The sequence below is a fragment of the Parasteatoda tepidariorum genome, chromosome 8 (assembly GCF_982258835.1).
Source record: "Parasteatoda tepidariorum strain Cologne lab strain chromosome 8, Ptep-v5.0, whole genome shotgun sequence".
Classification (NCBI taxonomy): Eukaryota; Metazoa; Arthropoda; class Arachnida; order Araneae; family Theridiidae; genus Parasteatoda; species Parasteatoda tepidariorum.
The window spans coordinates 20,472,032-20,499,371 of NC_141762.1; positions in this window are offsets into that span (position 1 = coordinate 20,472,032).

The window sequence follows — 27,340 nt, forward strand, 5'->3', positions numbered from 1 at the left end:
CTGTAATGTTCCAAGTATTTTCTAGACGAGGGACGACTGTTTTTCGTTCGTGAATCACTTTTATAAATTTTTATCTAAATTTTTATACAAAAATATCAGGATTTAATGACTCTAATTCAGTTTACATTTTACTTTAACTGCATTAAATGTAAATTTTTTTATACCTGACGATTCGTCATTCATAATATTATAAGCTGAAAAATAATTTATGTAATATTAAAGATTTTGCTACTAGCTTGTCAAGTTCATCAAGTTGGTTGCCAAATAAGAATACGGGAAAACAATAATTTTTGGACCTATTTAAATACGTTGTTTGGAAATTAACGTAATCTAGGTCCTTAATTTAAATAGAAGTATGTACTGTTTAAAATGTGCACGGGCAGCGCGCTCATAGAGTGGTTCCTCTAGCGGCACTGGATGACAACTCCGGATATGAGTTGCTACACAATTCTCAATCCTTTTTTCTCTAAATATGTTACCACTAGATTGAATCGCCTTGCATAATTAATTTAGTCGAAACCTCAGATTTGCTTAGAGATATTGAATTGTTTAGTGACTACAAAAAAAAGCAAAATATATCATCCTTTCTTAGTTTATTTGCCAGTTTCTATAGTGTAGTAAATATATCTTAAGCGGAGTTATTATCGAATCCTTTGTATAACTTGAAAAATTAGGCTTTGACTTTGTTTTGAAGGAAAGTTTTAGGAGAGACCATCAAAACCTCCCCCAGCGACCGGGTAAACCTCTGCACCAAATGCGGGAAATGTCAAATAAGGAAACACGCTAAAATATCGAAGCAAAAAATTTTAACAAAACAGATAATAAGTAGCTTCAAATGTATTCAAAAATTTTTTTGAGTGGCTCGTATTTAGAGAGCTCTTTTTTACGAACTCTGAAAGAGATCGATGACTTTAGAGTTCAAACTTAAATTAGAAAAAAAATGTTATTAAGGAAAAGACAAAGTATCTCAAATCATCTTTTAAAGCTAACTAATTTTTACGATATAAAATTAATTAAATGTAATCTTAAATAAATAACATAATTGTTTATTTATTTGAAATAGTTCTATCGTTCATAATTGGTAAAATTATTTTACACATAATTATATATCAGTAAAAGTCATTTTTATTTTTATTTCATTCATCTACGTAGAGTGAAACTGATTGCGAATTTGAAATCAGCATTCGAAAAAATATCCAAAATTCTAGTCAATAACCTACTAATGCATTAGAAAATAAAAATTTTTAATTCATTCTAACGTGAATAAATGCATCTTTTGCTTATCTGAAAATCTACTTTCCTTTTTTTTTTCGCGAACAGAACTTTCAGACAGACCTAATTATCTATATTTCTGTTTGCAATTGAACCACTTTTTAATTGTTGAGAAGCCTGTTCAAGAGCGATACGAGAGCTGAAGAAATTTTCAGATCTAAAAGAACAGGGATGCCATTGCCAACTACTCCGCCCTCTGGAAAAGTTTTAATAAAGTGGTAACGAATTAAATACGAACTTGTACAATAAGCAGAGTTACGTCTACATTAAAAAACAGTAACCAAGTAATTAATGCTTTTAGGTTGCATGTTATATGATTCTTGTAATTTTTGATATTTAGTGGTGGAAAAAATAATTAAAATCTTCTGAATTCACAAAAAGTCCGTTTTGTTATTAATTACTGTCACAACTTTAAAAAGATTAAAAAAAAAAACAATAAAAAAAACTTTTTCCAACCATTTCTATAAAATAGACTATACACTGAAATATTTCCTTTTTTTAAAATTTCAGTATCCACCAGCCAAATGTATTGCTAGCAGATACCTTTATTAGATCTAAAATAGTGGAAACATCAGTGTGAAAGAATTTAACAAAATTAAATTTTATATTAAATATATTTTATTTTCTGTAACGGTAGTTTCTAAAATTTGAATTACTTCATTTCTATGTCAGCATTTGTCACGTAAAAAGATGCAGTATTTTTTATATTTATCTAAAATCACATTTCTTGAAATGATTTAATAATTCATATGCCTTAAAATTCAAAATTTTTTGAAACGTTTCCACATGAATAATAATAAATTACACTGTAGACCATAAGAACCTTGTCATGAGTCAATGGAACTATTTTCTCATACTTTTTCCTTTGTCTTTTATTATTAACAGTGAAACCTCTCGGAAGTGACCACTCTCTGTTCCACAATAGAATGGTTGGTAATCGATAGGTGGGTCGTTCTTAGGGGTTACCTTCATTGAGTTCAAAATGTTATCAAAGGTACATAATTTTTTATCAAACAGGTTTAATTTTACTCACAAGGAAAACTAGGGAAGTGTGACTCGTCAATTTTAAAATAAACTAGTGGGATGTATGCCTTATGAGGAATAATTTCAGGGGGCAACATTCGTTTCGGCCCATAGAAGGTCCTGTGAGAGATAAAAAATAATTCAATATATAGAAAAATCGATATTTTATTACTTCAATGCAGACTATTAGTTATTGTAATTATCTCATACTCCAATTAATTTTGTGGTACTTACTTTCACGTACTATATAATGCATAGTTATTCTCAAAATTGATTTTGAAAATTTTATATGTCTGTAATTTTTCAGAAAAACCTGTTAGGTTAAGTTAAAAAAAAAAAATTTGACATTAAATTTTTTTTTCAAAAATTTTCCAAATTAATTGGAGTATGTAATTGCAAATCAATCAATTAATTAATAATTAATTAATTAATTTGCTAATTGATTTATTAATTAGAAAATTAATTAATTAGCCAATTAATTACAAATTATCTGGAGTATGAGGCAATTACAATAACTAATAGTCTGCATTGAAGTAATAAAATATCGATTTTTCTACATATTGAATTATTTTTTATCTCTCACAGGACCTTCTATGGGCCGAAACGAATGTTGCCCCTTAAAATTATTTCTCATAAGGCATACATCCCACTAGTTTATTTTAAAATTGGCGAGTCACACTTCCCTAGTTTCCCTTGTCAGTGTCATTTTCCTAGTACAGTCCGCAAAAAAAAAAAGATATCACCCTGAATAACTTTCGTTCTAATGATCCGATTTTCACGAACTAAGTGTCAATCTTAATGGTTCCTGGGGGTGACCTCAAATATGCTAATTAATTAGTGCTAACTATTAATTAAGTTACGAAATCAGACACAAAAACGTACTTTCTCTGAATAAACATATATTTTTTTTTACATATTTGGAATCTAGACACTTGAATTAGGGGGGGTAGACAAAATTTTAAAACAATTGGGTCGTAAATTGGGTTGCAATAAAGGTTTATATATTTGGCGATAGTCCAGAAAACCGCCAAAAAAAGTCGCCTGCGCAAATAAATATTTTAAGATAACCCTTGACTGATTCAAAAGAGAAACGCTTAATTTTACTAGGTTGCTAGGCAACCAATTTCTGACTGTAAAAAAATTGAAATAATGTTTTGTGATTGCTCTGAGAGGTTTAATTAATAGTTAATAGAAAACACCTCGAAGTTTCTAGGCAATAGACAATTTTTAAGTTCATTTATGTCCAAAAAGCAAAAAAAATAAATAAATAAATAAAATAAAAAATTATTTTAATCTCTTTTGAAAAGAAAATTTGAATCGATTTATAAGTTTTCAGAATTTAAATACATGAACTTTTTATCTGATATTATTTAGATTATGCTATTTTTGCTATGTTTATTCGAGGATTTCATACTAAAATCAAATTAACAAAACTTATAATAGCTATATACAAAATTTTAGGGATAATGATTTTTACAGCTTTTATCGAGTCTTCTAGGCATGAAAGTTTGAAGAAAAAAAAAGTGCATGAAAAATAAAATGTAGATTGTATAGTAATTCTAATGCGCATTCACAAGGTTTTCTGTAATTTACGATTTCTTTTTTCTATAACTCAATGAATTGCTGAATGTTTAGTGGCATTTTAAAAACATTGAAATATGTTATGTTTAAGAATAAGATATTGAAATAATATGTTGCATATTGTATGATTCATTGTTTAAAAAATTGCTTCATTTTGCTAGATATTTACGTTACATGGTTTTCTTTGGATAAAAATGATTAGCAAATAGCATCCACATGTTTCGATACATTCTGAAACTTACGTTCGCAAATTCACCATAAAATGTCGCACAGCATATTCTTCAATTACGATAAGCTACATTTACCACCAAATACTGCTACTATGATTATTTTTGTTATATATATATCAGATATATATATATATATATATATATATATATATATATATATATATATCAGATATATATATATATATATATATATATATATATATATATATATATATATATATATATATATATATATATATATATATATATATATATATATATATATATATATATATATATATATATATATATATATATATATATATATATATATATATATATATATATATATCAGATATATACATATATATATATATATATATATATATATATATATATATATATATATATATATATATATATATATATATATATATATATATATATATATATATATATATATATATATATATATATATATATATATATATATATCAGATATATACATATATATATATATATATATATATATATCAGATATATATAGATATATATCTGATATGATACTCTCTTTTTAAACAGAGCTCGTAAGGCCCTTAAGATACTGAAATGGGGGCACGAAAACTTAAAAGATTTTTTTTTCCTAATGCCCGCCTGTGTTAACATCAGTCAATTCAGGCATCTACAGGGCGACAGATATCTGTATGGCCTAAGGATTCCTAACGAGCATCAAACATTCTCAAAATTAAGTGTTCATTCATTGGAAAATTTAGTGTTTATTCAATTTAAGAGCTGTTCCTTCACTTGGTTATCTTACTACTTATTATTTAAACCACCAAAAGCTTAAAACAATATTATGTAAGTTATCTAAATTTTTTTTACATAATTTGCATTTAATAACAAATATGTCGACATGCATTTAATAACAAATACGTCATTTAGCTAAAATTACAAATTTTGAAATTTTTATGATTTTTTTTTAAAGACAAGCTAAGCTTAAGTATTCCTTCACTGGTTACTTTACCCTATAAGATTTTGAGAAATTTGCGATGTTGTGAGAGATGCTTAAAAATGTTGACTGCGTATTTTTATTAATATTTATAAAATATATATTCAAGAAATTGATGAATATTTTATTCCAAATTTATTCATTCGTATGTATATTATTGAAATTTTATCAGTTATTGAGAAAAAAAAAGAAAAAAAAATCACATTAAAGAAGCACAATCTGTTGTATAATCATATTCTATCAGAAGCATGCTTTTATAAAACTCCACATTCTCTGAATAAAATGTATTTTATTCAATAAAATGTTTTATTCAAATTTCTTTACTAAATTGCAAATAGAATTTTAGACGACTAAAGAAGAAACATCGTATTTTATAGCTTAAAAAAATAAAAATGAAAAGATAAGCAAACGATCAGTAGCGAAAAAAATATGAATGAAATTTTATGCTAAGCGCGCGAAGTCAAGTTCCTCGCAAGTTTATCACATTTTAATATTAATCGCTCCATTTAATCATTTCTTCATTGTCGCCAAATTATTTTTTTAAAAATAATTAATTTTAATTTTTCTCAGCTTCTAATAAATAAAAACAGTTGAAACTTTAGATTTTTCAATTGAAAAATATGTAGATTAATATGGTATAAAAAAATTCATACCTTATAATTCAAAAATTTTTCATCCCTAATTTTATTAAATAATAAAAAATAATTAACAATTATTAAAAATTATTTTTTTCGTGAAATTATCTTTGGGTAAATGAGTTTTATGACTGGGTGAAATTTTCTTCGAATTGCTTTATTAGTTTTTAAAATATGACTAAAAACGTAAAAAGTGAAATTAACATTAAGGGGTACGAACTTTGGATCGCTCTCCTGACCAAACTATGAGGACCATATTTCCCAGATTGCGGCTACCCCCTATATTTTGAAGGTTAAGAATCCAAATATGTAAGAAAAAATATATGTTTATTCAGAGAAAGTACGTTTTTGTGTCTGATTTCGTAACTTAATTAATAGTTAGCACTAATTAATTAGCATATTTGAGGTCACCCCCAGGAACCATTAAGATTAATACTTAGTTCGTGAAAATCCGATCATTAGAACGAAAGTTATTCAGGGTGATATCTTTTTTTTTTTTGCCGACTGTACGTAAATGCCACTTGCCTTGGCGTCATGAAAACCGTATAGAAAGTTTTTATGCAATTTATTAATATATTTCTATCCAGAATTTTTTTTAAAATTTAATTTGTGTGCCTAAGAGTTCCCACTTCTCTGCTACGTAGAAAGTGGTAGGAAGAAGGAGATCATACGTTTACGATGCTATAAATTATGTTAGTTTGTAATGAAAAAAATAATCGATATTACTTTTACCCATAGCAAACAAATATTATTAATTCATAGGTACCATGTATCACGCCGAAGTCGTCTTGCTTACAAAAGATATGCAGCGATGTCACAGGCAACTAAAATGTAAAAAGTGGTAGAAATTTTATTTATTTATTATTTGTATTATAACGCTATGAGTTACACTTCAAATTGTTCTAGTTGAAAATTTATGGAAAATCATTCTCGGAATCCACTTTTAGTAGTAAACTAGCAATAAAAACTACTCCGCTTTCTGCAAAATTCTAATAAATTGGTAGCGAATTGAAGAGTAAACCATGTAGAATTAGGAAAATTACGCCCACTCTTTAAAAGAGCCCACTTTCTTCTTATGATACTTTATATTTTCAATATGTCCAATTACAAAAAATGAAAAAAACTTATCTAAAAATAACTTCTAATTTTGATATTAATGGAAATTATTTTTTTTACAAAACTTAGCAAGTTGGCACTTCTAGTTATCTAAAAAATAAGCTAAAAATTTGAAAATTTTAATCTCTTTCATTGAAATTCTAAATTTTAATCGTCACTACTTTTCGCTATTTTAGTCACCCGTGGCAAACCTGGAAATGCATACTATTAAAAAAAAACATATTCTGTAATAAATAATGATTTATAACACGCTCATAATTAGCATTTAAAGCATAAAGTGTTTAGCTTTAACTTTATTTTGTTTTTGTTGCAAAAAAAATAGAAACTCTGAATAACACATGAACTAATGATCGGAATCAGACTTCAGAATCGATCTTAATGATTCAGGGGCCAGAACTTAAATTTGCATTAATTAATTGCACTCGTTAAATAGTGCAGCAGACAATATTTTAAGGAACAAAATCAGTCATATCACCGAACATTTTTTATTAAGTTTCTTTTCCGTCAAATTCGAATTCTGTCGAAATGGTTCCAACAGTATGGTCAGGAGAGCTATCAAAAGTTTAGTTTTCTTATCTCGTAGAATTTTCAAGCTCATCGAAACATTTTATACACAGTTATAAAATTTGCTTATCCAAAGATTAATCTATGCCAAAAGTAGCTTTAAATAATTATTTATAATTTATCATTATTGATGTGGAAACGTTTCAAACAATTTTGAATTTTAAGTCATATGAATTATTAAATCATTTTAGGAAATGTGATTTTAAGTAAATATGAAAAATACTGCATCTTTTTACGTGACAAATGCTGACATAGAAATGAAGTAATTTGAATTTTAGAAACTACCGTTACAGAAAATAAAATATATTTAATATATAATTTAATTTTGTCAAATTCTTTCTTGTATTGAGAGCGTTTTTTAAGCATCTTATAAAAGTATCTACTAGCAATACATTTGGCTGGTGGATACTGAAATTATAAAAAAGGGAAATATTTCTGTGTATAGTCTACTTTATAGAAAGGGTTGGAAAAAGTTTTTTTATTGTTTTTTTTTTTTAAATCTTTTTAAAGTTGTGACAGTAATTAATAACAAAACGGACTTTTTGTGAGTTCAGAAGATTTTAATTATTTATTCCACCACTAAATATCGAAATTTATAAGAATCATATAACATGCAACCTAAAAGCATTAATTACTTGGTTACTGTTTTTTAAAGTAGACGTAACTCTGCTTATTTTACATGTTATACTGTTTAATTCGCTACCACTTTATTAAAACTTTTCCAGAGGGCGGAGCAGTTGGCATCCCTGTTCTTTTAGATCTGAAAATTTCTTCAGCTCTCGTATCACAGGCTCCTTAACAATTAAAAATTGGTTCCATTATAAACAGTAATATAGATAATTAGGTCTGTCTGAAATTTCTGTTCGCAAAAAAACACGTATGATTTTCAGATAGGTAAAAGGTGCATTTATTCACGCTATAATGAATTACAATTTTTTATTTTCTAATGCATTAGGTTATTGAACGGAATTTTGGATATTTTTTCGTTGCTGATTTCAAATTCGCAATCGGTTTCACTCTACAACATTGTTTCGCAACGGGGGCGGTAACGCGTATACTCTCAACGCTTGGGGGCGTTGAGAGTATGCTGAGGGGCGGTGGACTTGTTTTGGGCGGTAGGGGGGCGATGAGCATGTTTTGTCATTCAAATTTAATCTTAATACTCCCAAAAAAAATTATTAAATTAAGAATCATTTAATAAATAAAATTAATCTAAAATTAATGTTAAAGAAAAAAAAAAGATTACATTTATGTAATAAATTAAGATTATCTGATACGCAACATTAATACAAACAGTAAAACGAACTTATGCGGCTCATATTTTCCGATCCGAATTAGCACAGTACATCAGTCAGCAGTTTTTGCCTCTGACTCATTCAAGCCATTTGATGAAAATTGAAGTGAATGTGTTTTTAGCAAAAATGTTCGATTTGACCCGTGTTTCTCGTAATGATTTAGTTTGCTTCCTAACAGTTTTTTCAACAGTTTCGATTCGATTTCATTGTTTTTTTAGCCAGGTACGTTTGTGAATTAGTTCGTAATCGTAAATTATTTATTAATTTGAAAAACCAGTTGATTTTCTTTCATTCGTATTTTGCTGCCACCATCAATGTCGTTTAACATAAAGAAGTGTCTTCAATACAGTGCCACGAACTTGAAGTTTAGATTTGTTTAATCGCTTTCGAACTCTCAACTACATATGTATTTATTTTATAACAAAGTTTAATATAATGAGACAATGGAGCCTTCCCGTTAGCAGAAGCATTTGCAAAATATTCATCCTCGTATACAAAATAAAGATTTGTCATTTTTCATGAACATCAAAGACAAGTTTCTTAAGGCTCCTTTGGTCTCAGGCTTACAAACAACCTCATCACAAAAATTTAATGATGGTTTAATATACTCTTATATAATATATCAAATATAATCTTTAATAATATGTCATAAATAATTGCTAAATCTGGGAAAGGTCATACCATCGGCCAAGAATTGATACTGCCGGCTGTCAAGGAAGTTTTAGAAACAGTTTTACACTATACAGCCTCATCCGATTTAATCAAAAATATCCCTTGCAATAGTGGGTCGACATGGTGGGTTTTTCGCTGTTTTGAAGAGGGTGGTACCAGATATTTTAGCTGTTCATTGCGTGATTCACAGACAGTATTTAGTAAGAAAAAAATCTCAGTGACCGTTTGCATCAGTCACTGCAATATGTCATATCTGCTGCTAACAAAATTCGCAGTAATGTTCTCAACCATTGATTACTCAGACTGCTGTTTAGGAAAAATTATGAAGAATATCGCTTGCTACTACACATAGAGATTCGCTGACTTTCCAGAGGAGCATGTCTCAGTAGGTTTTGGAATCTTTTCGACTCTGTGCTTGAGTTCCACGAAGACAGAATGTAGCTCTGAGAGACAGATTGCTAGAATTTAAGATAGACGTTGGTGGATTTATTTGCAAAATTTAATGGCGTTAATTTACAACTTCAAGGTGACAAGCTCAATTTGATTCCGACAAAATCGGTTATTTCTACATTTCTGAAAAAACTTATTTTGTGGAAGCAGAAATTTGGTAGGAATGAGTTCAGCCAATTTCAAATCTTATCGTATCTTGTAAAGGATGGCGAAATTTCCTCTGATGATACACAAGAATATAGTTAACACCTTGACTCTTTGAACATGAACTTTTCTAACCGTTGTAAATATGTTTTGTTCTGGAAGTCCTTCCATGGGTTATGAACTCTTTTGTGAATATGGAAACAGAAGAGGTTCAGATTCAGGAGGAATCGGTGAAACTTTTAATTAATGAAGCTTTGAAATGGTGATTGCTCACAGAATTTTGGCTTCAAGGTAGCATCAATCGCCTCTACTTTGAACTGTTGACTATTGTCAAAATTCTTTTTAATTTCCTTCCCTTTCTGCTACCTCGTCGAACGTGGATTCGGTGCTGTTATGAATCTAGTCACAAGAAAAGAGAAATAGTCTCAAAATCATGTAACGAGGGGACTAAAAAATATTGAACCGAACGTTAAGAAATTGGCCATGAACCATCAAGTACAATCATTCCACTGACATAGTAATTTGATTGTTTCGCTGATACTATTTTTATTTTAGGGTGTTTTTTAATTATCTAATTGAGAACAAGATACTCTTTTTAAGCATATTTTTCTTTGTTGTACTTTTTTTTTCAGTACCGTATTTATTTTTATTATGATAAATAGACTGCGATTATCTGCCGGGAGAAAATTATCAACTTAACGTACACATTAATTTTTCTTTTAAAAAAACAAATTTAACGGTTAAAAAATTGCCTAAAAATGCCTCTTATATTTCCGCACACCCCCTCCCTCCTCATGCTCTAAATAACTATATTTTCACAAAGGAGGGCGTTCGGCGTTGATATCTTTTTTGCTTCTTAAGGGGGCGGCAACGTTGAAAAGGTTGACAATCTATGGTATAGATTAAAGAAATAAAAATAAAAATGACTTTTACTGATATATGTGTAAGAACAACTTTACCAATTATGAATGATAGAACTATTTTAAATAAATAAACAATTATGGATAATAAAAATGGAGTCCCTCCAGCCCCTCCCTCAATCATATCATTTTACTTGATTCAACTTATGACTATTCAAATTATGACCAACCAATTTAGATGAATCAGTTAGCGGAGCTTCGCGCCGAATACTGAGATAAATATCATTTCCAGTATTTAATTAATTTTCTATCATAAAAATTATTTAGCTTTAAAAGATGATTTGAGATACTTAGTTTTTTCCATAATAACTTTTTTTCAATTTAACCCTTTCGCACCGGACGGGACAAGTGCTATCCCAGTCTGGTAAAGTTTTGATATTACGGCTGGGACATGGGTGAAAGCCCTTATATAGCAAGACGGAAAAGAGAAAAACCTGGTACGTAAAACATTTCATTCCAGCATTTTTTTCGAAAAAAATGAAATATCTATAACTATCAAGATTTCTTTATAATTCTGGCATATATATAAAACTGCTTCTTTTCCAAGATAAAGTAGATATTGTTGAAAAATTTAAAAAAAGAATAAGTAAACTCCTCCCCAAAACTAGCTATAACTGAAATGGTTTTACTACCAGCCTTTCCTGTTTTCCGTCTCGCTTTCACCCCTGGGCTGGGACAACAGATGTCCCAGTTACTGAAAAATATCTAGGACAGAAAATAACGCCCACTTTGGTCTCCAAGACCGATTTTAAGGCCGTCTCATAGTTCTGAGTCCCTACATTTCTCACGTCAATCATTCCAGGTCTAATCAAGCAAGCGACAATTTGCTCCGGACAGCGATTAAATATTTTCGAGTGGTAGTGCATTAATTGTGATTTTTATTTTAATAAATTCAATTTATTAGGTTTTCAGCCACCACTATTTCTAAATATTTTTTTTTAATGGCGGGCACTTGGAACTATTGTCTATTGGCTACAGAAAGTGCCAGAACTGCTAACTCTCTTTTCGTTACCCAGTGGGCACCTGTGGCGAAGCCACGGCGGTGGAGCAGCGTCGCCCAGATTTCTAAATAATTCGAAGGCTCCTTCTTCTAATAAAGGGTCGAAATGAGTCGAAAGAGAATTTACCCTGATAACAAGTTGAGACAGCTCGCTTATATTAGTGAGTCTTCTGAAACAGAAAATGCTGAAGAGGAGACCGACAATGAAGTCGTTTCACCCAATCACAATGATTTGTTTGATGATGAAGTTGAGCTCCAGAACCAGAATCCACCATCATTTTCATGGTCCCATCCAACTAACTTTACACCACGAATGCCACTAGTTACTTACATCAAGGGTCAAACAAATTTCTTTATTGGCAACGAAGCTACCGAAGTGGATTCTTTGTTCAAGATCTTTCCCAAAAGCTTATTCATTTACATTGCCCAACGTACGAACGAAAGTATAGGAATGGAAAGAAAGAACATTTGGAAATACGAGCAAGGAAGTCAATAAGCAAAGGCGTTCTTCCTCCAAAACTATATCATCATCATCACCAACAGCGAGACTTTTCAATGTTGGAAACCATTTCCCAATTGAGGGAAAAACGGGAAGACTATGTGCATGGTGCGCAAAAATGAATAAAGAGGCACGCTTGAGAATAGTGTGCACCTCTTGCAACGTAGCACTGTGCAAGAACTGTTTCCAGCCCAACCACACCCTCAAGAAACCCAGACTTTAGATACTGTTGTTCCTCCACTACTTTCACTTTTTTACCTTTCTTATTTTATAACTGTTAATTTCGAAAAGTGTTCATAAATAAATATGTTAATAAAAATGTTAACGCAAATGTACATGAAAATGTTAATTAAAAAAACGTTGCCTAAAATAATCATCAAAATGTTAAGTAAAATTTCAATAAAAATGAGTTATTGACTCTAGAATTCCGGCCGGGACATACCCTGTCCCGGGGTTTAGATGCTTTGGGCTTACGGCGGGACATATGCTGCCCCATCAATGAAGATTGTGAAATAATTGTTTTTGATGGTGCGCTGTTATGGGGACGTTTATGCAAGACCTTCAACCTGTTAGGCATATAAGTTATTTTATCTAATAATCGCTTGGAGGAGAAATAACTGATCCCGGCAATGGGGCGTACTTGAACTGATTTTTCGCCGTATTGAAAGGGTTAAGTCTCAACTCTAAAGTCACCGATCTCTTTTAAAGTTCGTAAAAAAGAGATGTCAGAAAGAATTTTTGAATACATTTGAATCAACTTATCTGTTTTGTTAATATTTTTTGCTTCTATATTTTTTCGTGTTTCCTTATTTGACATTCATTTGACTTATTTGACATTCATTTGGTGCAGAGGTTTACCCGGTCGCCCGGGGACGTTTTGATGGTTTCTCCTAACATTTTCCTTCAACACAAAGTCTATGGAAAGAATTCCGTGCCACCCAAAGGTGGTCCCAAATAGAGGAGGTCGCTCTACAGAGGTGGTCTTTCTGGGAGGTTTCCCTGAATTATTGCTGTTGTTAGTATACGATACGAGGAAATTTGGTTTAGTTAAATTATAATTAATGTTGTTTTACCTTGAAAATTTTTTCAAGTCATATAAAAGATTCTATGATAACTCCGCTTAAGATATATTTTAAGAATTCTTGTACAGACATGAAGCTAAAACAGAATACTATCTCAAATTGGCATTTAAGCGGAGGACTAAACGCAAAAACGCTATAGTTTTATAAATCAATAGTTAGGGAAAAGGAATGGTATTCAACTGCAATTTGTTTGCCTGTGGTGGCGGAGCGAAGCTGGAGATTTCCAGGTTTCTCCATAAAAAATATCTCCAGATGCCTTGCATCAAAAAGGTTCTAGGTTCGAATCCTGGGCAAGGCATGGATGTTCTTCCCTTCTCTGTACTATATGTCCTTACTGAGGGAGCAACGTTGGTTCACCTAGTATGGTGCCACAGAAAGAGTGGCCAACAAATCTGCCCTTCAGATGACGAAAGGTCATTCTCCAGGTCAACATTGGGAAAAAAATATCTCCAGGTTTTAACAAGAAAACAAAATGGTTTTGTTGTTTTTCTTTATTAGTGATTCGACAGATTTCGATAACATTTTCATTTCTTCGTCCGTGTTTTTCGGCCAAGTTTAACGTTAACTTTCTGTCTAATTTGAAAATCATCCTATAATAATATTTACTTTACTTACCTAATAGAATCTTCTTAAGTTTTTTAATCTAAATTTGGCAAAAAAAACATGTAAATCGTAATTAAAATTTTTCGAATCGATTGAAACAGTGTCCGAAAGAAAATCTGGAAAAAAATCATTTCGTTATTATGCACACAAATGAATTTTTTATCTTCTTTTTTACAGTCTGCTTGACAAGTTTTCAAAGGTCGAAATCACATGCAACAAAAATATCAAACTTTAATATTGGTAATTAAAAATTCCAAAGAGTTATACATAAATTTAAAAGAAAATAAACTATTTTAGCGTGTTTGCTATCATCATATTAATTTAATATTCCTTACGGCTTAAACATAAATACAAATCTGAGGTTTTAAGGTTACTATTTGAAAAAGACACTTAAGAACATAAATTTTGCGACTTGTCTACGATGAAATACAGACAGAAATAGTTGGACAGAAATATTGAAATCCATCTAAACTAACTCACTTTTTTCATATTTCTAAATAAATACTCGGAAAATTATTTTATAACTTCAAAAAAGTTTAGGTCATGTGATTTCCTATACACATCAATAAAGTTTAAAGCTTTTAGAGGTTTGAGGATCCGGCTACAAATTACGAAAGAAACCATAATGTTTTTTAACATCCTATACCGAAAAATATAGAGATAAGTTTGTAACTTGCATCAATTATTTTGATTATCATATGCAATAACTGCACAAAATTTCATAAACCTAACTAATATTTATGCAAATACAGACATTTTTATAAAATTTAAAAAATAATAATAAATAAATGAAAAATAATATTTTTTCTGCCTTACGTTTTCTTACTGCGGAAACATTCAATAAAATTAAACAAACTTTTTAGAGTAATTTTTAATCAGTAACAAAAATATCATTTTAATATTTGAAAAATATTCATTAAAAATTTCGTAAGGTATGAGTATTTAAAGTACTGCGCATGCGCGAAAAACATTCCGAAATTTTTTTTTATCATAATTTTGCTTTGAATCGTATTTGGATAAAAGTCCGATTTGAAGTTTTTGAAAACGTAAAAAAGTTTCTAGCAATTCTCTAAGTAACTTTCGTTCATTTTTGTTAATGATTATTTTCGCAGTTACAGTAAGAAAAAGCAATGGTGTTTTTAATGAAAATGTCCATATTTCCGTGCTTATCTAACCTAGATTTACGAAATTTTTTGCAGTCATTGCATGGGATAATCAAAGTAGTCGGTAAATATTACAAGCTTATTTCAGTATTTTTTGACATAAGATGTTCAAAAACACTACTTTTCGTTCGTTATTTATAGCTGGTTCGTTATTTATAGCTGGTCCCTAAAAGCTGTAAAACACAAATGGTGCTCCGCGGAACCTTAGAATTCTGTAGAAGTGTGACATGAGTTTCGAGAGTTGGGACACTTTTTATCAGTTATGATTTTCAAAACCTATCATCAATTTTATATTAATTAATTATCCATTATTTATTTAACATTTCCGTTATTTTCAATAAAACTACTTAATTGAAATGCTTGTGAAGAAAGAAAAGAAAAATGAAGGGAAAAAAAACGGATTTTCTAATAACAATGGATTGAATGAATAATGAAAAAGAAATATTTGAGAAAAATCTAGAAAACGGACATATCTCAAAATGCGTATTTAAGTAAATGGACATAGATCAGAATTCGCGTTTAAAAAAACGGACACAGCCAGAATAAAAAGCTCATCGATGACATGCTTATAATAAATTCATAATACTATTACTATTTATTTTTCGAAAAAAAAAATGTCTTTTCCTCAAACGATGATGCTGTAAATCTTATCACCAAATCTTAATTCTCGCTAGAAATCTTAGTACACAGAACAAATTTTTAAAATTTTATAAATTATAGAGATTTTATTTCCTCTTCTAAATAAACTAATATGTGGATACTTTTCCTACCACATCATTCTTTTTTAATAGGATTCTGCGATTTACTGCTAAGATGAAAGATTTCCATATGACTCATTCTGTTAATGCGGAGTTGTACTTACGTATTTACAAAATATATAGAATGCAAGCATTCTATAAAATACTTAAGTAATTACATAGAGTGATTGATCATGCCATTTATTTTATCTATTTTTTAGCAAATTATTTTACTAATCTCTTTCTTTTCTTGAATTCCCGCACGATATTTTGATATCCCTTTAATTAATGAAACTATTCTGACTACTAGAAGTTCATATTTGATGGCTTTGATAAATTTTCAAACCGAAACATCCGTTGTGAAAAAGCTAACGGCGTTTTTATTTTTTTATTTCCATATCTAATGAAAGTATTTATTTCTTTATTTCATTGATGTATTTATTCATTTTATTCACTTCCGTTTTGGAGGATGAAAGAAAATAAGAGTTTCCTTGAACCTTTCTTGGAATTAGTTGAGTTTCTTAATGAGTTTGTTCACCAGGAACGTGTTTTAGAAATCTAAAAATAATTACTTATATAGAATATGGACTATACATAGAATTTTTACTTATATTTTCGCAGTTATATGATTTTTGTTCCATTATTAAAATGTTTTATTTGAAGGGAGATTTTATGTTACACTTTTGGAAGGCTCTCCGTTACCGATTTGTCTCGCCGATCAGCTAAACGCTCTGCAAGATAACTGGTTTTAATTCCGTCGTAACTCTGAAAATAACTTTGGGATCTCCTTTTTTGATTTGTGCTCTTTGATCAACTTGACAAGGACGCGTAGGCCAAACTTTGTAATGAGCACACAAGCCTACATAGTGCACAAGTGTGCGTAATAAAAAATAAAAAAAGGAATGTAGATAAATAAATAAATATAAGTAAATAAACAAATAAATTTAAATAAAATAATTAAATAAATTTACTATATTCGATAGCTTGTAAAGATTTTGACAAAGTTTCTCCGAATATTTAAAAAATTTTATAGTTTGCAAAATCACGAAAATGCTAATATACCTCTGCAACAAAATGACATAAGGGTTAGGATGAAATTCTAGACATAAATATGCATATAATGTACATAAAATATACATGTAATAAAATATAAGTAAGAATGTAATACATATAAATATTATTTTTGAAAAGTTATATGCTGTAATGGTAGCAAAGTATTTTAAAAACTTGGAATTAGTTCTAATTTTGCTACCACAATTAAAAATTCCAAAGATCCTTGAAAACCTCAATTTGAGTAACTTTTTTCAATTGAATTGAAGTGTGGTTACTTATTATTTTATTTATTTAGGCTATCGTCAGCAATGATTAACTCAGAAGACAAGGGAGTTGTGAGTCCTTTTTCATTAAGACATTCTGAATTCCTTTTTGACTTGCCAACTTTTTCGAATTTTAACCGGAGATTTTTCTCAAATATTTCAAGTCTGTAAGATATCTGCGCCGACTTTTGAAATAAAATGATTTTAATTCTTAGTACAGTGCATAAAAAAAATAAATGAATCACTCTGAATAATTTTTGATCTCATGGTAAGATCTTCACATTAACTCACTGATATAATCATTAAGATTGAGGCGACTTCAAATATGTTAATTAGTTACAAGCGATATTTTATCGAACCAGATACAAAATTGGACACAAAAACGCACGTTCTCTTAATAAACACATCTTTTTTTTTTCTTCCTTCGACGGATTTGGATTTCTGGCCTCCGAAATACAGGAAGTAGTCGCGATATAGTCCGACTAGTTTGATCAGGAGATTGGCCTAAAGTTTGAACATTTTAATGTTAATTTTGAATTATTTTTTTTTTTTTACTTTTTCGAGAACGTTCAGAAATTTTTGCAAACAATTGTAAAATTTGTTTATCCAAATATGCAAAAAAATAACTTTTAATAAATATTTATCTCTTTTTTTAATATTTTATTCAATAACAATCGAAATTTTTTTTTAATTGTTAGGTAATCTTTTACATCTTTTTAAAGAGTGTAATTTTATATGTTAAAAAACAAAATCTGAATGACGTTAGTCGAGTAGTTTCTGAGAAATCGAATTTTAAAATCACCATATTTTTTAAAGTCGATTTGCACTAATTAATTATCATATTTGAGGTGACCCCCTCGAACCATTAAGATTGAGTCGTAGAAGGTAAAAATCCGATCATTAGATCAAAAGTTATTCAAAGTAGTTAATTTTTTTCATGCATTAAATTGATGATTACAAGTGGAGAATGGGGTATAATCATAATAAAAAAAGTATATAATTTGTTTCTGATTATATCCTGTCAAAATTGCTCTGAAATGAAACCTTGATTAAAATTAGAAACTGTTTGTTACGCCTTAAGAAAGCTACGCTTTTTCAATTTTTATTTTTTTTTTATTTAATTTATTTATTTATATTTCTGTATATTTATTTTGCTGCCTTTTTGTGCGATATGATTTCTCTAAAATACAACGCATACTTCAGTCAAACCCCGCTATAGTGAACACGGTTCATAGTGAACGAACTGTTCGGTCCCGTGTCTTGCTTTACATGTATAATGTTATTTTTTGTGGATATACTGAAGCAAAAATGTGAGGAAGTTATGAACATTTTTCTCTCTTCGAATGATTTTTTTCTTCATTCTATTTTTTGTAATAATTTTGAAATGTCTATTTCAAAATAAATACTTATACTGATTTTTAAAACCATCTATAGAGTGAAAAGTAGCGATCAGCATCTTTTCTTGTTTGCTTCTTTTATCTCACTCTCCCATTCCTAAATAAAGGCCGACCCAATAATTGTAGTATTATGATTAGAACCCGGATTTTGATGACCTAAAAAATCTCAATTAATGCCCTTAAAAAGTGCAAAAAATGCCCTTAAAATGCGAAAATTGCGCTAAAAATGCCTTATGACATGACTTAAATAGAAGTAAAAATATTGAACTAAAACAATGTTTTACTCTTCAAAATTATTATGAGTCATTTCAAAAAATATAAAGCAATGCAATACTTGTTCTACGTTCATTAAAGTTCGACAAATATGCTTTATATCCAAAAATAACAAAGAAAGAAAAATATATTGACTCCAAAACATTTTCATTTTGTATAGAAACTTAAATGAATGTAACAACTTCCATCTCATAATATTGCTAAATATCAGAATTACAGTGGATTATTAAATTTTTTTTTAATATTTTGAAATGTAAACGAGCGTCTCTTGTCTGAAAGCACATTTTTATACCAGGAGAAGCTTCTTTCAACGTCTACTGATGTTATTGGTGCGTACTTGAAAAGGACGGTCACACTTACTGACAATTCTTCTTCAATTTGAAAAGATGTTGCTTCACCTGTTAATATCCTAGAAATTTTCTTCATTGTTTGGAAGCCAGTGTAATAATAAAAAATTATAAAAAATAATGAAAATTAGAAAAATTTAACAAAAAATTAAAAAAATGCCTTAAAATGCAAAATACGCCCCAAAATTTTAAAGAAAATGCCCTATATATCTCAAAAAATGCTCAAAAGGACAAAAAATGTCCAAAAATGCAAATGTCATCAAAATCCGGGCCTTAATTATGATTGTAATATGGACAAATTTTCCCTGAATCAGCTCCGCATCAGCTAAAGATTACTAATTATTATTTTTTTTTTTTGTACACAAGACGAAGAGTAATAAAAAATAAGTTAACACATTTTTTGTTACTGCGTATTATTTTTCAGTCATTTCTGTATTGCATTTTATGGGTCATTTATTTAAATAAAAGGAAGGAGTTCGGAACCAGTAGTTAAAATTATTTGCGGAACGCATATAGTGAACTCCCGGTTATAGTGAACCAAAACTTCGGTCCCTTGAAGTTTACTATAGCGGGATTTGACTGTATTTAAGAAATGGCATGAAGTACTTATGTAAAAAAATATATGCTTACTTATTATGGACTGTGCACAGGATTTCTTCACTTCATTGTGTGGGGGTGTCTTTATGAAGTTTATAGATCCACTCAGTAAAGCAGTAGGGTGCAGGTAAACTTAATAATCGCTACCTGCGGCACTACTACTTAGCCACTGGGATCCAGACACCATCCTCATGCTTTCTTTCACAAAATACTCCTTGCTATTTCAAGAAAAGAAAAAAATTTAAAAAATTAAAATGTTACATAAGTAATTATGGAGACAGAATGGCACAATGGTAAATGCACTAAGCTGTTATTGAGAAGGGTTGGGGTTCGATACCCTGAGGCGGCTTGAAGCTTTTCCAGCTTCAGATCGAGGTGTACCAGCTTGTCTAGGAAGTAAAGGTTGCTGATGGGATATGCTGACCATATTGCCACCATGATGATATTGCCGTTCATCACAAAAATGTAGTAGCTTGACCATCAGGACTAACAATTTGTTGTTACGGGTGGGCTTTATACGTTGTTGTTGTTTTTTTCCAAGTCATAAGATCCAACTTTTTCAGTTTATTCAAAAGATTCTATGCCATCGGACTTCAAATCCAATTTTTTGAATAAAAAGTAATTGGATCTTTATATTTTTTTAAAAAAAGTGTATTCTTCTATTTCCTACCATCAAATTGATAAACAAAACTATTTCCGATAAAAAAAAATTACAACACAATTATCGGTCCAAACAGAGATTATGAGTGTTGACTGCATGTATCGTTCTTTTTTCTATTGATATTTTTGACATTTTTTAATTTGACAATATTGATATGTTTTTAAACAGCGTGATAACGATATTTTAAAAATCATTTTCACGATGTACCATGAAAGCCGTATGTTACAATAAAATGCGAAATACGACGATAATTTAAAAAAATCTATAAACATCGAATAATACTATAAAATCGTGAATATTATCGTTGCGAGTATTGATAAACTTTATTTGGATTCTAAAAATATTGACTAGTGTAAAAAATAATTTAAATTATTTCAATTGGAAAAAACATTTCCTGAACCGAAATTGAAATTCCTATATCAACCATAACTAGTCGTAGCATTGTGTTTTAAATATAACATTATACTTCATGTGCAAGACGAAACCATATCTGTAACAAAATAGTTGATCTCAATATCGAAATAACTCTCAACAGGAATTATATAAATAACAGGTACGTTGATTGTCTATGTCTACATCAGAGGTCTTCTACCTGAGTTTTGGAATCCTGGAACTTAGGTTTCGCAAATGATCACTGTTTACTTAATCAAAGCGCAATAAAAATTTTAAAATTTTAATTTTTATGAAAGACAAAGTTCTTAAAGTCTCTTTGCTTGTAAAAATAAATATTTCATGGATAAAATAAAATCTTAAATTTCGTAAAAGTCATGTGCTTCAAATATATTCAATTACGAATATTACACCTGCTTCAAATGCATAAATTCCAAAAGAGCTGGGAAACATTTTTGTCCTTTTTTTCAATCTATGTAAGCTAAAAAAATTTCTCTTTGTATGCTGCGACAAAAACAAAATACAAATAAAGATTGATTGCTGATGAAGGCATTAGTTTGGGAATTTTAACAATTGTTCTAGACTTAAAAATACTTTGTTTAAGAAAACAATCAGAGCCAGATCATTAAGAAAATTTTTTTTTAATAATTTGTTATATTTTAAAACATTGTTACCTTTGTTTATTGCTAATATAATGTATTTTTGAATAATAAAAATACCTTCATTAGCAAACTTACCATTCATTATTTTATTAAGATATTTCCATTATAATAAAATGAAGATGCAATAATAATTTTGCAAATATTAGTGGGCTAAAACTTGGATAACCTATTTTTATTTTATTTATCATTTTATTTATTTTATTTATAATTATTTTATTTATGTATTTATTTATTTTTGCTCTTGATTAAGAGGTTTCTTCAAAAAAGTGGTAAGTTTATAGGGTTTCTCAAAGTGTAAAGGGTGGAATACCCCTGGTCTACACTAACTAATTACATGTATAAATAAAATTATTAATCTTCCTTATTGTTGTTGTTACTTATGCCACTTGCCAACACCAGCAAGCCTTTTTGAACTCGAATTTTTAAGACTGTGGGTGAGTTTCTTGTTTCCTCTGTCACGCCATCTGAGGCCAAGAATACGACTTCAGCCACACACTTACGTCACAGCCTGTTTTACAGGAAGGACCCAATCATACATACTTTGTTCTTCCACATATCGCACTTTTGATCAGAGAACGATCAATCTCCAATTTAGTAATTGATTTGTTATGGGCACTTAGAGGATTTTGTGATCCCAACAGTTTTAACGTGCACCAGTCACCATTTAATGCACGGGAATTCTTCGGCCGGTGAAATTCGAATTCAACCAACCAGGTTTTTCTGGCCCTATCTTCATTATTAATCTTTCTTCCGATTCTATTAATCAATCGATTTGTAATGACCATAATACATTTACAATAAAATTTTTTATATAGATATGAAAATGTGTAAATTTTTTCTTACGGTAGAAAATATTCGTTTAATTTAAATGATATAAATGTATTACCAATCTTTGAACAGATAACAAGTAAAAAAATTATATAATAAAATCATGATTGAATTTTTTTAGTTTTAATCAGTACTAAGATAAGTTAAAACTCACGATAAAATTAAGATTACCTCAAAATATTTTATAATGGGAAAATATTTATTTAAGGTTTTAAACTATGTTTATCCAATCAATCGTTTCGCAAAGTTGTGCAAGTTCATTTAGGAATTTCTCCTCAATGCATTCCATCTTCCTTATTAAATAACAAGGAGAAAAACTGATGTTTTGGCATGAGGAACAGCTGGTGATGGATATCATTAAGCATATTAAACACTAACTCGGCTTGACTTATAAAATATCAAAGTTGAAACTAAAATGATAGATTATCTATTCGGTACATCATAAGATTATGAGTATTTCTTTCATTTTTAAACCACTAATTTGTCTGTAAATATCATCGGCTTACAAAAATAGACTTCGGATAGACGATTTCATAATAATACATTGGAGCTAATAATACATTCCAAACAGATCTTCTAAATTTTATAAAGTGCTTCAAAAAAAAAGAGCCACGTTTCAATGCATTAGTAGCCACTAAATACATTTATTTTGGAGAAAATATATTCTTATAAGATTTTTTAAAATCTAAAGGTTCAAAAGGTATTTAAAAAAAAAAGAAAAAAACGAAAGAAATACTAGCAATAGAGTAAAAATTAATTTAAAAACTTAACAAGAATTAGCATTAAATTGTTTAAGGATCTCGGAACACTCTCATAAATATGACAAGAGTCTGGATGGCCGAATATATCCAGAAGGTTACGGGCTCAAATCACGTCCGGATCAAGAAACATCAATTAGAGCCGCGATGGCTCAGGGGATTGAGAGTTCGCCTTCCAATGAGGTGAACCGGGCTCGAATCCCAGCGATAGCTAGTCGATACGAATTCTGCGATTGGCTATTACCGATCACAATGCTGGCGTAAAATATCCTCAGTGGTTGATGGATCATGGGCTAGAGTCCCGTTGTCGTTAGACTAACAGTGGAAGGTTTTCTTGTTTTTCATCTCCGCGTAACGCAAATGCAGATTAGTTCACTAATAAGTCCTCCACGAATGCAAATTTCTCTCAATACGTGATTCAGGAGTTCCCTTGCCTTTTGGATTGGGTTCAAAATTACAAGGCTACCGAGTTGAACATCGGTAGTCGTAAATTCAAAATTGGGGCGGCTGTTCAACGATCAGGGGCCTGTCTAGGTTTTTCTGACAGGTACCCATTTTGTGAAAATTTAGACGCAATTTGTGAAAAATTAAAAATTATATTAAAAAATCAACACATAAATATGAATTTATCGTTTCTTAAGGGATACAAAAATGAAATTTTAAGAAAAAGTATTTCCTAAAATTGAATTTGTGTTTCCTAAAGTTGAATTTGTGAAGGTACCTAAACGGTAGTAAATTCGGCCTGGACAGACCCCTGACGATGGTTATAAAATGAAAAAGAAGTACACTTATGATTAAAGAAAATAATTTTCTTCAACTTCAAAAAGTCATTTCTAAATCTAATTAACTTTTTTTTTCTTTTTTTTTTAAGTAAACGAATTGGGATAAAATTTGAATAGCAGAACTACCATGTTTTATCTGTCCACAATATTTAAATTTGTAGTTACATAACAGTTAATTGATGACTTAAAAACATAGTAATATGATTATGAGGTCTTTTGTATTCATCAGCCGTAGTGATCAGAATCATTTTAAATCTCATTTATTAAACTAATGACCAAATGTTAAAGCATCAATTCTTATAGCACCGAAAGTCCAAGCCAAAAATCTGGAAAGGTAAATAAAATAGAACGTTGTATTTTTTTTTTCCTCTACAATGCTTTGTAAAGACAAAAAGGATGAATGAAGGCTTACAAAAATTCTAAAAACTCTTATGAAAATAAAAATTAATGTAATATCTCTCTTTTAAAAAATGATTCTAACATACATAATATGCAGCTTTTAATTTAAGCTTTAGCTGTGCGCTGAGAAAAATGGAAACCGTCTCATTTCTTAACTTAAAATTTCGTCTGCATTAGTTAACTAGCGTATTTGAGACCACCCCCTTGAACCATTAAGATTGAGTCCTAGAACGTGAATATCCGATCATTAGATCAAAAGTTATTCAGTGTGGTCCGTTTTTTCTTTTCGCACTGTTCATAAAATACTGATAGAGACAAAGCTTTTAATTCGGTATTATAATTTTATGAAAAGTAAAAAAATATATATGTATGGCAGAAATTATTTAAATGACATATCATTTCGTAACAGTTATTACGTCTTTTTATATTTTTAATTATATTAATAAATCGTGATGGATGAAATCATGCAATTTAATTTACGAAACCAATGAATAAATATTGAAGTATAAATTTACACACAATGATTCTCACAAGCATCGTTATATAAATGTATAAAATAGCAATTTTTGAAAATACTATTTTGATCTCGGTTATTTTTCTTTTAAAGTTAATAATATATATAAAAAAGATACAATATATATAAGATATGTATAATCTAAAAATATATATAATATAGATTTTTCTAGAATATAGTTTAATGGAATAAGAAAAAGGAGCCAGACGTATTTTTTTCAAAAAATGATTCTCACAAGCATCGTTATATAAATTAATAAAATAGCCATTTTTGAAAATACTATTTTGATCTCGTTTATTTTTCTTTTTAAAGTTAATCTAAGGTCAGTTGCTTCCTAAAATTAATTTAAAGCACAGAAATAAAACAAATATACTTATGAATTTCTTCGGAAGAAAAAAAAAAGTTTACTGTTCATATTACAATAAGGCTCCAAGAAAAGCAGTCCATGAAAGCTCCAAGAAAAGCAGTTAAATGGATGTAAACACCTGATCAACTGATTAAGTCCAGTAACAGTGGAAATGGTATCCATGATGTCAAAGTAATGTCCATTGAATGGAAGTGTGCGCCCCGGAAATTTGTCTGCAGTGCGTGGCTGTCGATAATAGACCGACTTTTTACTTCCGGGCCAAGTACAGGCCGCCTTTTAACTAATATCGCTCGGCCGTGGAACTGCATTTTCATCCACACTTAATACCTATCGAATGTTAAAAAAGTATGCATCTCTCTCTCTTTTCAAATTATGTGTTTAGTAAAACATTTTTTCTCTCGTATTTATTCTTTTAGAATCATATAACAACACCATATTATACCAACATTGTAAAGTAGAGAATTCTTTAGATTTTGTTTATTTAGTGAAAAGTTATGAATTGCAAAATGGGTTATAAGAATGAACAAGATAGATAAAAAATTTCTCATATTTTTTTAAAATTTCAAATATAAATAAACCAATTATTTTTTAATTCGTGTTCGTTTAATTACTACTTCGTTTTTGAATAAGCTAATATTAAATTACCATTATTAAATTACTTAATTATGTGTTTAGTAAAACATTATTTTTCCTCGTATTTATTCTTTTGTTATTTTTTAGAATCATTATAATAACACCATATTATATCAACATTGTAAAGTAGGCAATTTTATAGATTTTGTTTATTTAGTGAAGTGTTTTGAATAGCAATGGGTTATAGAATAAACAAGATACATAAAAAAATTTATTTATATTTTTTGTATCAAAAATAGATAAACTAATTATTATTTTATTCCTGTTCGTCGAATTATTACTTCGTTTTCAAGTAACCAAATATTAAATTATCATTTTTAAATTACCAAATTATGTGTTTAGTGAAACATCTCTTTTCCTCGTATTTATTCTTTTAGTATTTTTTAGAATCATTGTAGCAGCATCATATTATATCAACATTGTAAACTAGAGAATTTTTTAGATTTCGTTTATTTAGTGAAATGTTCTGAATAGCAATAGGTTATAAGTCTAAACAAGATAGATAAAAAAAATTCTTATATTTTGTATGCTAAAAATAAATAAACTAATTATTATTTTATTAGTGTTCGCCGAATTATTACTACGTTTTTGAATAACCTAATATTAAATTACCATTATATCAATTCTGAACAAAGTAAGAATCAATAATTGATGAATTGATGTTAGTAAAATTTTAACCTATTTGCGATTTTATTTTTAAATATTCAAATTAATTATTATTTTAACAGTTATTTAATTATACGGATTATTTATTATTATCATATAAACCAGTTCAGTTTAATTATAGACAATGACTCTTGTTAGGTTTATTAACCCTTTGAAACAGATGAGACACCCGTGCCTCTTTTACATATATTTATTACAAACTAATTAAAAACTATATAATAATTACAAACATATATACTAATTACAAACAGAAATATTTCTTGGTATTTCTTAATCATTAACTCGTAATCTCATCTACTAAAATAGATTTTATTTCAGACTTTACGCTAAGGAATGATATTTTTGAAATGTAATACATATTTGACTAAACAATAAATATCACAGCGGTAGAAAACCACAAATTGGGCATATCATCTAATTTATAGAATTAACGATAATTTAAAAAAATAAGAGAAAAAACTTTTATCTAAATGTTTTTAGTTTTTTTATGTCTACAAATAATGTAACCATAATACGTATTACAAAAACAAATTTAATTAAAAATTTTGTAAAATTAACTTATTTATTTAAATAAAGAATAGTATTGCATTATGTTAAACAGTATACATTAAAATATTGACAATATTCAATATGAGGTGATAAATTTTAAATTACATAAATAGTGTTAAATGCTAAACAATTTTTTAATTCTTTTCATTTAGTATTTTTTATGTGTATAAATTTAGTTATTCTTAAAAACTATAACTTTCAATTATTAGCATATTTTAAGGTTCTTT